Source organism: Bombus huntii, chromosome 10 (genome assembly GCF_024542735.1).
Source record: "Bombus huntii isolate Logan2020A chromosome 10, iyBomHunt1.1, whole genome shotgun sequence".
NCBI classification, from domain to species: Eukaryota; Metazoa; Arthropoda; class Insecta; order Hymenoptera; family Apidae; genus Bombus; species Bombus huntii.
In genome coordinates, this window is record NC_066247.1 from 12,656,782 (window position 1) to 12,674,202 (window position 17,421).

Consider the following 17,421-nt stretch of genomic DNA (forward strand, 5'->3'; position numbering starts at 1 on the left):
CGCGCGATCGTAAGTAACGACGGATGAAATTCCCGATCGACGGGACTATAAGTAAGAAGGCTGGCCTCTTGGGACGGCTTTTTTCGTCGCATTCCATCGCGAAGGAGTTTCTTCTCTCCCTTGCTCTCCCGCTTTCTCAAGCTCTTCGACCGACGACGCTTCTGATTCGTTTTGTTATTCTATTAAAGTCGAAATTATGAGCGGCAACGTATTTACTGGAGCGTAACGTTTCGTGAATCGCGAAGAAAACGCCAACGTAACAGGCTGTTCGAATAATTTAACAAAGTGGAGGCTTTTAAAATTTAAATTACACGAAACGAGCTTGGAATAGGGGGGACGCGCATCTGTTGATAGGATGTGGGTCAACTTGTACTCGTTGATTTCTCAATCATGCGGCTAGCGCGTCCACCGATCCACTGTGTTTTTGTATGATCGACGTTTTACGGATTAATAGAATTCCGTTAAAGAATATTCCACTTTTAGAGTTAATTTTGTGGATATTAAATGTGTTCCAAATGGCGAAACGAGTTAATACTTGATATAGTCGGATGTGTTTAAAATCGTTCTGAGTACAGAATACAGAGTTAGTACAGTACGTCGTATTCGCTGCTTGCTCAATGCTACTCGATATAAGGATACTAGACAATGATTACTGAATGCTGAATACTGATTACCGATTACTGAATACTGAATTCCTAGAGAGCATGGCCGTTTATTTATACTGGTCGGGGTATGGGGAAGTTTGAATTCGACTCCGGTTGATAGTTGCACATAGCGGCGATATTGTTTTGTCCGGAGTTTGTTTACTTTTAAATTTCGTAAATCGTGAGGGTGTCAATACCCCGAGACAAAACAACAACAGAGTCACTCTCGATTCGAATCGTCCTGCGACTCATGTGCCGCTACAATTTCTTCAAATATTTGGATATTTTCTATAGTGAAAAATTTACCTGTGCTGTGCCCAAAATGGGTTAAATAGCTTGAAATAAGATGAAATCAGACACTTTCCCCGTTTCTTATCCAGAATATCGTGCATTATCTACGCGGTTGTAGATCTCTACACCCCACTCTCATCGATCGAATGGAAGGAACCTGAGTACACGAAGCTAAGAGTACACAGTTGTAGAGACAAGTATTACCCTCTGTAATCTATAGGACGAGTAGTCGGGGCCACAGATGTACCATCGACCTTGTTGGCCTAAATTTTGTCCCTGAGCTTTGCGAAATCGCGTCGCCCCTTTATAGCTCGAGCCCGAGAAATAAAGATAGACCCGGTGCATCTCCTTCCGCTGAAAGGAGCTTAACCATTCATGGCTATAAAATATAGGTAGTAACTCTGTGCCACATGCTGCACCGGCGCCCAGCCATAACTCTGCCAGGTTCGTGTGCGTATTAATGCGTATGGTGCACGCAGATGCCATTCCCCGGTCGTATTAACTTCGATCGTTTCCATCAGTGCAGGATCTTTTTACGACATCGTTTCTTTCCTGTGGATTATCAGTCGAAGGTAATACCACTCGACAGCGCTATAACAAAGATATCTCGCGGGTTTTTAATTCAAAATTTACCGCATATTCCGTTCTATTCATAAATATTCAGACACCTGGCAAATTTCAGCGTCGACTCGACGAAAAGTTTGAATTTGGCTCGTGGAACAGTTTATAAAATACATGGAACGGAGAAACTAACAAATACGATGAACAGTAACGGAGAGAAAAAGATGTACGTACGAGAAGACAAAATTAAAAATAAAATTTTTTTAATTCTTAATAAATTCCTAATAATATTCTCGATTTATCTTAGTTTCCTAATACCAGAGAACGCAGGAGTATATCGCGAGGTATTTTCCTTTTCCTTATAAACTTGTCAAAACGTCAGAAACTTTCTAGACACCGAGCCGACTAGTCCAGAACCTAATCTACCGCATCTCGAAGGCAAATTCATCTTAGAATAATTCCATCTAAAAACATTTCAACCCCGTTAGCGAAAAGTGACGGAATTCCACCTGGAGGCACGCGAAACTTTAAATCAAACGATCCAAAGAGGCATCCTGGGAATGGGTTCCTGTTCGTATTCACAGTGCTTGCTCCGGTGCAGCCGGGGGCTGCACTTCGACCTGTCCACATGCTTGCACCGATGCACACGCGTGTATATCTACCTCGTACCAGGTTGCGTACCGGTTTCCCCTGGTTGGACTATGGTTACGGTGATGCGCAATGGGCCCCGATAGTCCCACGAAAGGGCCGCGTGGTACGAGGAACCGGTAGCAGGCAACCAGCTAGTCCACGAACTCGACCAGTGGCGTGCAACGCATAAAGGCCCGCTGAATTTCAATGGGTCTTGCGCGATGCCTTTATACTTGGCCTATTCTTTTCTGGCCATAAAAAGCGCACATTCCGCTCTCCCGTATGCAACCAGCTTAAAACACACGCGTCCCATCGTAAATCACCTCCCTTGCACGCAGTACTCGCCTCTCTATATCGGGCTCGTAGCCTGTCAGTTTCATTAGGAGCAACGTTGGTGTAACGCGTCCCTCTGCTATCTTTCTCCCTTCGTGTATTTTGCTCCGTGTGCACGAATGCACGCGTATATATCGGGTCCGGTTGAAACACGTAGGTAAGCCGAGCGCGTGGATCTCGAAAAATAATAGCGAGAACGAGGATAGTCGGAGGAACCAGCTTCTCGCGACGTTTGCGATTTTTCAACCGGTTAAGCGCAGAGAATACTATTGGGAGTATTCGACAGCTAGAAAATTAGTCAGGCTGCGACGTTAAAGCTGTTTCGCGCGATTTGGAACGTGGCAAGTTAACGATCGCAGCAGAAAGCTAAAAAGACAGCGAATCTCTGTTATTTTTTCTTTTTTCCCTGTTAGCTAGCATATCGATCAAATAGAAGAATACAGTCAGACGTTCCTGAAACCTCGCGCCGTAAACGCGTATTCCGGCTAATTCCTAACGGTGTTTGATTAGCTCTAGCATGGAAATTTTAGAGTACATTAGAGGAACTTATTCACGAGTCGTGAACCGTGTGGGAATCACGGGCGTGCAGTTAATGGGGAAACGGTTTTCGAGGGACGTCGATCGGGACGCTGTTTGAGTTACCGTGGGAGGAACCGGGCAAGTCCCAAGTGGCTGACTAGGGAACGTATAAATAACGATGGCGGAAAGGTCGTGCGCTTGAAATATCGTTGACGGTATAATTTCCCTCAGGGAAGCGACTTAAATCACAATGAGCGGCCCAATGATCTACATTTTATTAAAACAAGCTGACTCGACCCCTGGAAAAGGTTCGATCAAAGGTAGCGTGAAATCGAGCTGACTGCTAGAACGCGATTTCTGTTTTGTGCTGATCGCGAAACGGCTACGAACTACTACCACAGGACCGTGATGGATTCCTGTTCGGTGGCGCCTCCGTGCGATACTTCGTCGAACCTTCGTCGTTGCTCTTATCACGGCGCGCGCGCATTATCACAACTCAAATACTCGCTTCCGCGCCAGCTGCACGTATCGTAGTTGCGCAGTTACGTCCTTATTGCTATATATGTATGTACATTAGGACGATCCCGAGCTACAGAGGCAAACACGTTTTATCATCACCTTTTTTACCCTAACACCTAAATTACCATACTGTGGAAACGATTAGAATTAAATAATCGTACGAAGGAAACCCTTTGCGAAAACCATTTGCGTGAGTTTTGGAAGTTTTGCGATTTTAGAGAGTGCGGCAAAAAATATTGAAAATCGAGAAATTAAAACCAGCTATTCTATCGCATACTGTTTTATACTCTGTACACGCGCCAGAAAAAGTCGCAGCGTTTCTGACAATCAATATATTTTCCATTATACTTGGTAGAATTGAGCCTTACAACGTCTCCTGTCGGCGATGAGTTAAAAACGCAAGCATCCTGGCTTCGGCATCGCCATAAATGCGACGGAAGATTGAGAAATCGTAACACGACGGCGCAGATAACGTAATTCAAATGAAATAAAATCGATCGGCGAAAACATTGATTCAAAAGAGTGCGTTTTTCCAGCGAAAGGAACGAAGAGGAAGAATAGAGAGGGGCGCGGATCCGAATAGAGCCGAGCAGACTCGAGCAACGAGCTCGAGAGGCGAGAGGGATTGAGGGTGGAGGTGGTAGCACTGCAGAAGGGGTAGCCTCTGCAGTGACGGAGGGTCGAGGGTGGGCAATGACGTCACGCAAGATGCAGCAGGGTGCAGCGATGCAAGGGGATGAAGCGAACTGGGCGGAACTGGGCCAGTGGGTCTCCGGCAGCCATCTGCGATTCGCTCAGCTACCTCGGTATCCGCGACGCCTTGCAATTTTCTGCATTCTCGCGAAAATCGTGTTTCACGCAGTAACCTGTGAAACGAGCCGTTGTGAACAGAATCCATCGCGTTTATCGGAGATTTCGTGATAATCGGCTATCGTCGGTTTGGCTGAAGGAAAAAATACGGTGCTGCAATAAAAAGAGAAAAATACACGGGTGTCCAGTTGGTAAAACTATCGACGCGACGCCGTTACCAATACCCACACGTTCGGGATAAAAATTCAGTTGAAAAAAATAGATATGATTAATGTTTGTTATGTAAACTGTGATTTGAACTTCTGTCAGCAACATCAAACAACTGCGCATTAACCCCTCCCTTATTGAGCGTTTCTACAGCTTCGTCGTCATGCTTTTGTGTTTTTCCTAAATCCCTTCCAATCGTCGTTTCACTATGCACGCCCAATTTCTGTCCTTCCTTTAACGCATTGCTAAGAGATTCCCGTTCATACCCGAACTTTGATAAAGTTGTCCCATTTCCTCTTAATTTTGCAGCTATGTATACATCCCACCTTTACTTTTGTGATACATTTTTTGCCGCCTGTTAAGCTATCCAATCGCAATTCTTTTTTCCATTCTTTAGGTAAAATCTTTTTTATTTGCTTCGTAGCCGTAATCTACCAATTACGTCGCGATATCTGCGAGATCTAGCGATTTGCGACTAATGGAACGATCAAAGTGAGTAAGTTCCATGGAACCAGTGATCCTTGGATTATCGGAATTATGGAGCTCATCGTGAAGAAACGAGACATCCGTTCTCAACGTGGCGCAAGATAAGTTTCACGAAGCTTCGAGAATCATCATTCCCCAACCATTTTTCTCTCCGATCGCATCATCGTATCACTGCACCGTGCTAACCTAACATCGATAAACCATCAGAGTTCGTTCGTTCGTTGTTTCGGCGTTTCCCGAACGATCGGACCGTGAAATCCTGATGTTTTCCGCCGGATCTTGCAAACATCGATGCACTTTTAACCTCTTCGTTTCCAATCGAACGTGAATCCCCTGAATTTGCATGTTTCGCGTCTGCCGATCACGCGAGCCGACGTTCTCTATGCTCTGTTCGATTAAACGAAGGGAGAAAAGCGGAAAGAACGGACAGGGACACGTCTGTTGGCCATTGTAACGGCAGTTAATTTACACAAGCCGATGTATACTCTCTGAAACACGCTCGGCTGCACGCGGCCCTGCACTTTTCGGCGGTAGTCGCTAAAATCAGTTATAACGTATAACCAAGATAATTAACATCGCCATGCTACCGAGTGAATGTTAATCAGAGAGACCGGATCCTGGAGCCTCTCCTCCTTTTGTTTCCCGTGCGTGACGTCGAATCGAGACCCTTTTCGTATCTTTCTGGAGAAGGAAACCCAGTCGGCGCGATATCTATTATCTGAGAACGAAAATTTGATTGGTAGATGGTCGTTAATTTTATTTACGCCGCTTTAAACGATTTCCCGCCCGCCATACTTTATGGGGTTACTTGTGTAACTAAAATTTGATCACCTGTGCGATTACTTTCTGATCGACATAGAACGATAGAAAAATAATATACTCGAAAGTTTGACAACAAAATTTCACGCGAACGACAATATCGATATTTTTGATCAGTTAATCCAGACACTTTTGAATTTTCTCTTTGTTTCTGGATTGTACTACTTTTCATTCGCATTATAAGTATACCACTTCTAGTCTATAATTACAGTTACAATTAGTTACAACTTAACAGCAAGTTACCGTTCACGTTGCTCACGCGTCGAGCAACTTTTCCGCTCGCGGATCGCCGTTAGATTCACGCGACGTGTAAATCATCCCGTCTATTTCTATGATCGCTGACTCGATTGACCTTTGTTCCCTCGACATCGGTTATTAATGACGTGGTCGTGGAACGCGTAACGCGCCATGTTCCAGTCTGGAATTTCTTCGATTCCGCGTAAGCGCTTGCTTACGTACATTTCGAAAGGGGAACACACGGAGGGATACCACACGCGTTACGCGAATTCGTTCTTCTGCGCCACTTTTAGTCAGCTCGTGAATCACGATCACGCAGTGGCTCACGAAAGTATTTAAACTCATCCGTAAGAACTGAAAAATATAAATAAACACGTTGCGCGTGTGCTGGTTTGAGATTTCTTCGATATAATCGTGTCGCTCGTTCTGATTATAATTTCAATGAAATTTTGGAATATTTTAAGTATTCAAATATATACGTATTTTCACGAGACAGTGTACTCTCTGGGGAGAAAAAAGGAACGGAAGACTTAACTATCTCTCTTTCGTTGCTGTTTCACACGGACACACCCATTCCGGATTTAGAGTCATTTTAGTCATTCAGTATGCGAGAGTGATTCACAGGCGCCAGTTTCTTTTCTTCTTCTAAATTCGTTTTCCGAGTATCGTTGCAACATTTGTCACGGTGTTTCGCGTGTCTACGCGATGTTACATAGCTGTATGTAAATGTAGGTTTCAATTTGAGAATCTTACACGATAGTTACCGTGGGGAATATTCTCGAATTGTATATTTATTTGACAGTAGCTTCGAGAATTTCTTACTCTCGGACATAATATTCGTATCTGTATAATTATTCTGCCTCGTTATTCTTCCTAGTGGCTTACTAAAGGATACTAAGATTCGAGTCATAGTAATAAATATAAATACAATAGGAAACTTACTATCGTTCCATGAAAGGAAAATAGCAAATACGACACGTCATTGTTAGTACTATGCGAAACAATCGACGATTCTCGTAACTCATCTGCGAGCACTAATCTAATTTCTCCTTGTATTGCCTACTCGAGTTTATCGTCGATACGTCGAATACTTAAAGCATTTATAAACGAATACACGAAAAAAATGTACATGAATACGTTGATATCGGCGCAAAGAAAACAAACGTTGTCACCCCTTTGACGATCACCGATCAAAATGACGAATGTTCCAGAAGCTCGTTTATTTTCTTCGCCGCGGCGCCTTCGACTCGTCGTTTTATCAGAACGAATTTGTTTTCTACTCGAAGATAAGCAAATTAGTAACTGGAGGACTTTCTATTTATAGGCGAAAAGAATGTTACTAGAGAAACCGTATCACACGTTAGTAACGTAAGAAGAGCAAAAAAAAAAAAAAAGAATTGAAAATTGAGAAATTACGCAAGAGTCGAAAAGATCGTGCGTTTAAGAGTCAAGATCGAAACTACCGGAAAATAATCGAAGAAATTAATCGGACAACGTTGGAATTAAAACGTTGAAGCTGAAAACGATGTAAAACACAGACACGGACATCCACGATGGTCGAACGATTTAATTAAATGCACGAGCCACGGTGGTAAAAAGACTGCTGCGTTTGGTACACCAGGAATTATAGGCTCTCGTAACCATCTTTCAATCGAAGTCTGCATATTAAGGCTGCCTGGTCAAAGCCATTACTCTCCACGGAACGAGTTTGCTCTAGACGCCATTAACGTTGCATACCTCCTCGGAGCGACCTTGAGCAATGCTTCGAGTCACATTTAACTGCACTCACGCGGACGACGTTCGTAGCTTCGAGTGCTCGATAGATTCAAAGCTTCCCTCTTGACGAGCGTTCTTCGCGATTGAGTCGCCCTTTCAACCAAACGTCACGCTGCACGATCGAATTGAATTTCTTCGAACTACGTTCCGTTCCTGACACGTTCGTCGAGGGAACGGTGACGATGATAATCGACGATCGAACGAAGCTCAGATCCGACGTTGTTAACGCTTTCGAACGCGAGACGCTGCTTCTCGAAGCGAGATAACGCGACATCAAAGAAATGTTGGGAGCTGGTCGACGTGTTCACCCTCGTTAGCGCATGCGATGCACCGATGCAATTATTTAATTCGACCGCAGTTGTCGAATTTTACGTCCCAACCTTTTCAACGGACCGAGACTCTTTAACTAAGAAACTTTCAACGACGTATGGATTTTAGAGGCCTACTACGTTGGTAAAAATTACTCTGTCTTTTCTTCGACCCGAAGTCGGTTAATAATAGAGAAACGTATTCTACCGAAAAAGACTAAAAGAAAGAAATGCTTTGGAGTTGACGAAGCAATTCTCATTTGGGAATCTGAGTGTTAAAGGGTTTTTGAATCGAATCGACGTAGTTTCGACGTATCGAGAGCAGCGTGGAACGAAGGGCGTCGTGTATCGAGTATCGAGCGGCCTTTATAATCGGCCTTCTACTGTGTGGGTGCGGTCACGGCAGGGAGGACAAAGCGAAGGTCAAACTCGTATATACTGCGTCTCTGGATGATGCAGTCCGCTGCAGTGCAAGCCAGAGGTATGTATATACTAAAAGGGAGAAAAGAGGAGCGAAGCATGGTAGGACGAAAAAAGAAAAGGTAGAGAGGAAAGAAGGAAAGAGAATGACGTGGAGAGAGGCTGGCATAGTCGAAACAAGCTACAGCGCACAATGGAAGGGGACAGGCTATGCTAGCACGTGGAAGGGATTCAAATAAAAGAGGTGGAGGATGTAAAAAAGAGCATGCGTTCAAGCGAGTTGCGCCCCAGTGGCGTAACTTCCAAGCCAGCTCGTGCCCCTCCGGAAATGAAAATGGCTGTCCTTCTTGGAGCACAACGATCGAGTCTATATACGAGGACTATAAGAGAAGAACACGATAGGCCACATTTCCTATGACCTGAAATAGCGATAGTCCGATGGTGCTGAACGTTAGAAAGCAGAACAAAGAAAAGCTTCAAGTAAACTGCGTTTACTCCTGTTATAAACCCATAACATTTATATAATTGAAATTACTTTAAATTCACTGGAACTCGTAGTACGAATTCCTAACGCAATTGATCAAATACAGACTTTTTCGCGTTTCACGTCCAATTGTTGAAATTACACCGTTTTACACCGATCTTGAAGATTATACGAGGGACAAGTGTTTCACAAACGCAGAACGTATTTCTAATAAAATGATTTTATCGCGAACTGTAACGTACGAGCCATTTGAAATTGTTTTTCTTAGTACGATGGAAAGCCGACGTTACTTCCCCACCACTCCAATAAAAGGTTACGAGATGTCGGGGTTTCGATGGAACGGGATCTCGAACGTCGTCGACGAAGGTCGATAGCTTCAACAAGGGCTTCCTAATCGTGACTGACAGAATGTTCGAGTCGGTATGACGTCACGTCCGGCATTGCGCGACACGGTGCTACGATAAGAACGTGCTCGGAAGAAATTACAGTGTTTGTCGTGCGTATCGGGGAAAACGTATACGTATACGAATACGCATGTATTTTGTTGGGGAAAAAGGAAAATCGTCCGGGACCGTAGTAGATCATAGCTGACGATTGTGTCCTCTTTCTACGCGATCGATAACGCGAATGCTGCGGGAGGAACACAGAGAAACGTGGTTTATCGCGACTTTGGATTACGCTTCGACGAACAATCGCCGCGGCAAAGAAAATATTTTATATCGGTTCCGCCCCGAACCGCCCTTCGCAACGTAACGCTCTCGAGATAATCGAGGGGAACGTCTACACAGGCTCGCGAAAATCCAACGCTTGTAGACATCTTTTACGAATATACATACCATGCGTGCTATGGGAAACATTTTGAAATTTTATTAGCACCGTTAATCGCGGATATTAACGCAGATTCGTATCTTCGAGGATATACTTGGGAAAACGGAAGCCGGCCGAAAAATTAATTTATCCAACGAGTATAATATTATTGGGAGCACCATAGCTTGGATATTTATATATTTTTTCATATTACGTGCACTCGAAGATGTGGGTCCCGCTGGGAGTAGCCATCCACGTGTTATTTAGCAATTAAGCTAGAAAAATTTACCGAATGTCCAGCTGGACAAATTGTAAAGTACGAATTAAATAAAAAAAAATATTACGCGCATTCTGTGCAATCTTGCACTTTTAAACTTCCTGTATACATTTTCGGGTTAGTTTCAAATATTTTATATAATTTTTATGCGATGTCGGAGTACTTTCGCGAGCCAGTGTAGGTGGGTAATCGTATATCTTGTTTAACATAACCGACTGAATTAGATATTTAAAAATCCGCTTTCTCGTCGAGGCTGGCGCTATAAATAACTCGCGCATACAGTACCTCCTTTGTATTTTTGCATCGGGTCGAAAAGCTCGTTCGCGATAATAATCGTAAATCGTAATACCGACTACCATCGGACGTAATAAATGATGCGAAAGCATATAATACGTTGCTCGTTTCTCGTGGCAGGCGAAACGAAAATCATCGTTTCGTGTTGGGTCGTTAATCATTATGTAATTAAGATAATATCGCGGGATTCCAGTAATAACGCATCTGTTTAATGTCTCTTAATTCGCCATAACGATCGTACAGCGTCTAGTGGGATTCAATGAAAATGATTTCGACGGACGAACGCGGACCTGTGCATGACAGGCTGGAATTCGTTTCGTTACAGCATGTGGCGCGAAGATACTCTTCTCACGAAAGCGGATCGCTTTTTTCGAGTATCGCCTGTGCGACGGCCAGGCGCGGAGCTTTTCTTACTGTTGCGACGAGCTTCGTCGCATGTGGCTGATGAAATTCTTAGCGACGGGGAACGATGCCGCTTCTTTTACCTTTTTTACATTTGTATTATAGTTTCCTAGTTTCCTATATCGTAAAATTCTACGTACAAAATTCAGATTCGAGTATATAGCCTTGTTTTAATCGACTATACGTATTTGATGCGAATTATTACAACGTTTCCAGCCCATGATTTTTTTTAATTAATTTTTTACTTCATAACGCGCGCTCCAATTGCTGTCGCATACATACATTGTACATCTATGTATTCCTACGTAAAAGACATACAAGATATTACGAGACATACAAGAGATACGCGATATTAACGAAACAAAGGTATTTGAACAACGAAGTCTATGGAAATTTAATTTTCCCTCAGAATACGGAGCAGAGTGTCGGTGGACGCTTTCGAAATTCGATTTACGAGCAGCTTCGAAGCGATTCATTTCCTACGTCCGTGTACGAAACGATCCGAAATCCATGTACCTGGAGCTACGGTAATGGCCCCGCCGTTTTATTCCACCGGCGAACTGCCAGAGCGGAGACCATAAAAGAGAGGAGAGAAAAAAAATGCGCGATCGTTCGATATACTCGAAACGGCGTTTTCGTGATCCCCTTCGCTCCCTCTCTGTCTCTTCAGCGACACGTTCGTCGATCCACGTTCGCGCAACACACGATCCCGCTTTCGTTACGTTACGCAATCTTCCGTTCCGTACAAGGAAATGCCGAGATGCGATCGCACAGCCAAGATTCACCGAATTTGGGATGTATGAATGGATCCTGTCCTTTCTTACGCGGGACTGCTCTATTCGATGACCCACACTTCATGTGGATCGTTAGTCACGCCGACATTTCGATCGACCAGCCTTCTTTTCACCCGCTTTCTCCCACGTCCAGTCGCTCTCGATTAAGCCGTCTTTGTTACCCTCATCGATTTACCCAATAATCTATGTACCTCTCGAAAGAAAACGTTGGATCATCGTTTCATTAATTTGAAGACAGAGGAAAAGTAGAATAAGGGGATTAATCTGTATCGGGATTAACCATTGGACGACAGAAGGTAAAATATTCTCACAAACCAAACCGATCAACTCCACTTTATGTTGATCTCTCAGTTTCATTACATAAGTACATTTGCTTTACATAAAAGTACATTCTATTAGCTACGTTACGAGACTCGGTTACCGACGCAATGAACGACATAATAATCGAGTCTCATAACTAATAAAATTTCAAAATGGTTTCAAATGTATAACGCACCTAATATCTAATATCTAATATAAAAGAAAAATAAAATAAAAACTGTCTACGAGTGTTGGAACACTTTCGCCAGTCACTGTAACGAAAATCGAAGAAAACAGTTTAGACGCGCACGCGTTAGATCGATTGTCAGACTCGGAGATAAGGCGCGGAGAGTTCTCATCTACATCGGGATACGAAAAAGGCGATAGAAGGAGTGGTTATTCATTAGGATGCAGGTAAGGAAGGCTTTAAAACAGGAGTCACACTCGTTTTGGTCGCAAAGTGGAGAACTGAACATTGCCTAACGGTAGAAGCGGGTCTAACGTTCCGGATTTCTTTTTTCGTTTGGTTGTACCAGAGTAAAGCGCGTCGGAGGAACGCATCTACTGGGATCGAGTTTGAGCGATGAGACTAGATCTTGGCTTCCATTCAACGTCAATGACTGGTTTTCATGGTGCTTGAACTGGATTCTGCGCCCGGCTGGAGCCCGTCTGCGATTAAAACGGCACTAGATCGCGATCTCCGAAACCGGTAGCTCTCGTGTACCAACGAGAATAATCCTACCGATCGATTAAAACCGACTCGTTGTTAATTACCGCGCCGCTGAAATTTTTCTTTCTTATGATTCATTGATGCCGACGACTACCAGTTTCTTTTCGACCGTACGAGTTCTCGATTAATTAGTACCCTTAATTCGAGTTAATTGGTCCGCCAGGATGGTTCTTAACTCTTCGAGACTTACTAATCAGACCCTTAAAATTTCGATCGTAAAAGCCGCAGCTTGACGGCGCTAGTTACTTTACTTGAAACATTCCAGACTTGTGTATTTCGAAATCCGGAAGATTTTCTTAACGGCCGAGTGCTTTGTACGATCGTAATTTGTATTTTAATAAATTGGCCGTTCTGGACCTCCCGCACGATTCCAGTGATATCATTGACAAAATCCTACAAGTACTAAACCTCAACTTATCGATTATATCAACATCTTTGCATAATAGTAACAAGTTTCTCGCGATAAAGTAAACGAAGTTTTACGAGTAAAGCGCAAGACCCTCTCTGCGCGGGTCAACCACAGGATTTTTGTTCGCTGAAACGATATATTCAGTGACTCAACGTCTGAGTCACTGGTCTCGCATGAGTTAAAAATGACGGTTTTCACCGGCTATCCCCCCGAAACAACAAGGACCAAAATAAAAAGCAAACTAAGGAGAGAATCTCCAGGAACTTGGCTGGTGGACAAAGGCAGTACGCTCGAAGATATCGAACAATGTCTGGAAGAAAAAGCACGTGGTCGAAGGAGGACGCGGATGGGACCAGCGTGCGTTTGTCGCGCGCAGTCGCATCTGTCGCACCCTTTGCCACATTAAAACACAAGAGACGTCGAGAGGGCCTGGTAGGTGGGCCGACCGTTATTTACATTCCACATACGATGACGTCAATACTGAAAAAAGGGACCACGAAGAAGGGCCTGCACGAAAGAAGGCGCGCCAACCGCCAAAGTCCCACTAAGCGTTTCACGTTTGTCTCTGCAACTCGAGGAGACGGCGAGTCTTTTCTCTGGAGCACCCTACAGAACGTTTTTCAAGGCCGATGACGACGCTGCATACACCGTAGTCGCTAATGCGATTAGCGTGCTTTTACCGTCCCGTCTGAGAGTACACGAGAGCTTGAAACGTTGTCCAGTGGTGTAAAAAGGTACACTCGTCTTCGGGGGACAAAGAAAATACGCGTCGACAAAATCTACGACAACTAGAATAGCCGACTGTTACGAGGTTTCTGGTTTTATGCTTCGAAACTGTCGATCAAATGTCTGCAACGTTTGCAGGAATAGTTTATATAAAGAGAATGTATTTGCCGAAGTCGTAGTGCCGATAGAATCTTTAATATATAGGATGATCAGCAGAGTATCGACTGATTCTGAATTATTTAAAGTTTCAGCCTGAACGTGATAATGATTCTATCTTTCAATGTTCGCCAGATGAAGCTTCGAAGTATGTTTGCGTTACTCGGTTGTGTCGCGTTTCGCACTTTGATCGTGTCTTGTCTATCAACATGCTGTCTATACGATCAGATGTTTACAAAGATATATAAGATCAAACAGTTTGATAAGAGTTGGAAATAATATCTGTGAATCGAAGGAGATACATTTTGGTCACCCATCACCCGCCTTCCTCGTTAACAATTTTTCGAGGTTGTACCAAACACTGTCGTTCAAGTCGGCAGATGTTTCCATATAAAACGATTCGAGACCATGAAACGAGAGTCGTTAGCAGCTTGTCGTGATCGTAAAGTTTCTCAGAAAACGGTCCCAACAGCCGGACGCACTCGTTGGTTGGAGGAGTCAGCTCGATAAAAGAGGCGAACGACAGTGATAGCGAAGTTTCGGTCGATGTAAACGAATATTTCTAGGAACAACTTCCGTGGTGGTATTATTACGGATAAAACTGGATCGTTTATGAGCGGATAAAAAATACCGACGCAACGCGACGATTCGAAAATCGGATTATAAGTACAAGAATGAGGTTATAGGGTAAACGGTACTTTCTTTCTAAGAGTTGTGTTCGCATCGTGAGAACGCGACGTACCTGACGCGACGTCAGGCGATAATTGATCGGGGCCACTGCGATAATTGTTGCCTATCCTGTGTAATTTATGACAGAACGGTGTACCGTGCATGGTCGTCCAAATAGATTTTGTGTATCGATATTTCCTATCCTATTTTATATTTTATTCACCTGCCCACAGGTGACCATAAATAATATTCCAATTCCAAACAAAGATACAGTCAGATATCTGGGCATAATTCTGGACAGAAGAATGACACGCAAACGACACATCGTTGATAAATCCAAACAACGCAAATCAAAATTAAAAAAATTCTACTGGTTCATTGGCAGACGTTCCAACTTAAACGTGCAGAGTAAAATAATGCTACATAAGACCATACTAAAACCTGTTTTGACCTATGGGATCCAACTATGGGGAACAGCAAGTAATTCCAACATAAAAATTCTAAGATCCTTAACAGATACACCTTAGTTTGTTAACAACGAAACAATACATCGCGACCTTAGGATACCCACAGTTAAAGAAAAAATATCCAAATTCAGTAATAGATATAACATAAGAGTTAACAACCATCAAAACCCACTAGTTACTCAATTACTTGACACGAGGGATCAGATCCGCAGGCTAAAAAGACATTACCCTCTAGATTTAAACATTAGATTCAACTAGAATCAAACATACGATAAACACTTATTATCCAAGTTATAGTACCATGCCAGAATAATTTACTTATAATTCTCAATGAGAATTGATTGCAAAATTCTTCCAAATAAATAAAAAGAATTTTATATTTTTACCACGTAACGACATAATTATTCTTGATCAACCGTATCGAGCTTCGAATTCATTCAAACGTCGTGAAAGGGAAAAATTAATAAGGAACATCGATAATTTGTAGTTGCAGATCTTAACCATTTCACTGTTTATTGAGACGACGATGTACTGTAACAACTACGCAGCAAAATTGAATATTATGCTTTGTTACAACGAAAAATAATAAAATGTTACGAAACCCAACACTTTATGCTTTTCGGCACGACCGTATCGTTTTTTCGATACTCTAATTCACATTTACAAGTGAAAACAGCCCTCGAACGAAAAGTTTCATTTCAGTAGGGGATGAAAGATTTATTTCACCAAATATTAAACAAGCAAGACCAAGAGCAAAACCTCCGAGGAGATTTCTAACTGCTTACTCGCGTTAAACGTAGCTTTTTCTTTATTTTTACGACACGTTCGCGAGAAACGAACGCATTCTATTTCGCAAGCTGGTTCTGTGATAAGTTGGGTTCCGCGTAATCAAACGAAAGTTGAATGGAGACTTCTGTGTACGTCTTCACGGCACGCTGTTTATAAATGTCAGCCTTAAGCGATGTATGTCAATGCGTGTCACGCGTGGAGGTAAATCAGCCTATAGCTGAGATAGCACAGGCCTGATCGCCCCACATTGGGGGGGCCCATAGTCGCCTTTTGTTGGAACAACAAAAACGCAAGACCAGCACCCTCGAATCGGCCAAAATTGTTTCGTTAAATCGGCGACACGCGTTCCGATTCATCGATCGAACCTTTTTGAAACTACATTTCCAACGATATTTAACAATACGGTCCAATGAATGTCGGGTAATTTACATAATCAGACTACCTCCGGCTCTAGTTCTCTTCTCCTACAAACAATGAAATCCTATTACCATTCATAAATAAATTCTACGCCGATTTCTGAATCACTGTTTACATTTAACAGTCGAATCTTTGTTGAAAGTGTAGTCTATCGATAAACTCTCCCGAGGATAAATATTGATCCATCTGGCATTATAATAGCGTCTAGCCCATTCTGCTGTAATCGTATGATTCGGATTATATCATTGGAGATTTTGTTTACGATCTACAACTGATCATCCTATAGTTTTCGATGGTATTGACGTTTCGACGATTATAGAACAATCGGAGACTCGAACATCACGAGGGTACGAACGATCGCGAAAAACAGCCAGACTGTTCGAGTATATTCTATCAATTTCGATGATCGTTACTTAACCTGGAATAGCATCTGCTTTCTTACAAGTGCACCTGATAATTATTCAAACGTTTTTATACTTAACTTTATTGCCAATACGAAATCGAAATAAGAAATCCTTGTTATTATCGATATATACGATTATTTGTTGCAACAACGTTAACGCAAACAGGTGTAATAGATAAATCACAGCAACGAAATCAATCAAATGCGAGATTGCGTGTGAACACGTTTGCCAGTATTGGTGCACAAATTGGTGCCATTGGTAGAGCTATAGATGCTGTGTAGCATAACTAATCGACGCTACAGTAGGTAGCATGTGTTCGCGGTAAGCTAGCCTAAGAAAAGAAATAGAGGGGCCGAGGAAAAGAAGGGGACGAAGGCAGAAAGGATTTGTCGGAGGGCAACGACCCATCGGCCTAGTTTTAAAATCCAAAACAAACCTGGTGGCCGGCGTCAATGGTCTAGTGAGCTCGGTTTCCGTGCGAACCATAGTGCGCGTGCGCACGGGCGAGTAAACGACAAAGTTCCTCAACGAGGGAACCCTACCGCGAGTTCTGTCTTTCTCTCTTTTTCCTTCTCTACATTGGCAATACGAAACGCGCGCGCTTTTTACGAGCTCGTAAATGTTGGCGTTTCCTTTATCTACGCGGCACCGAGAAGTCGTTCGAACGATACGCGTGCGATTGAAAAATCGCCGCGCGATTTAACGAGCGTAGCTGGAACAGCACACGTTGCGCCGA

General features: G+C 43.1%; 2 long non-coding RNA genes across 2 annotated transcripts in view; one reads left to right on the forward strand and one right to left on the reverse strand.

The window, feature by feature from the left end:
• Positions 1-17,421, reverse strand: part of LOC126870302 (uncharacterized) — a 122,530-nt gene that overhangs the window by 91,139 nt on the left and 13,970 nt on the right. The gene's annotated exons all lie outside the window — the stretch shown is intronic.
• LOC126870303 (uncharacterized) lies at positions 3,555-7,460 on the forward strand. The gene is made up of 3 exons (XR_007691271.1): positions 3,555-3,687; positions 3,853-3,970; positions 4,034-7,460. It is a non-coding gene; the product is annotated as an uncharacterized LOC126870303 (long non-coding RNA).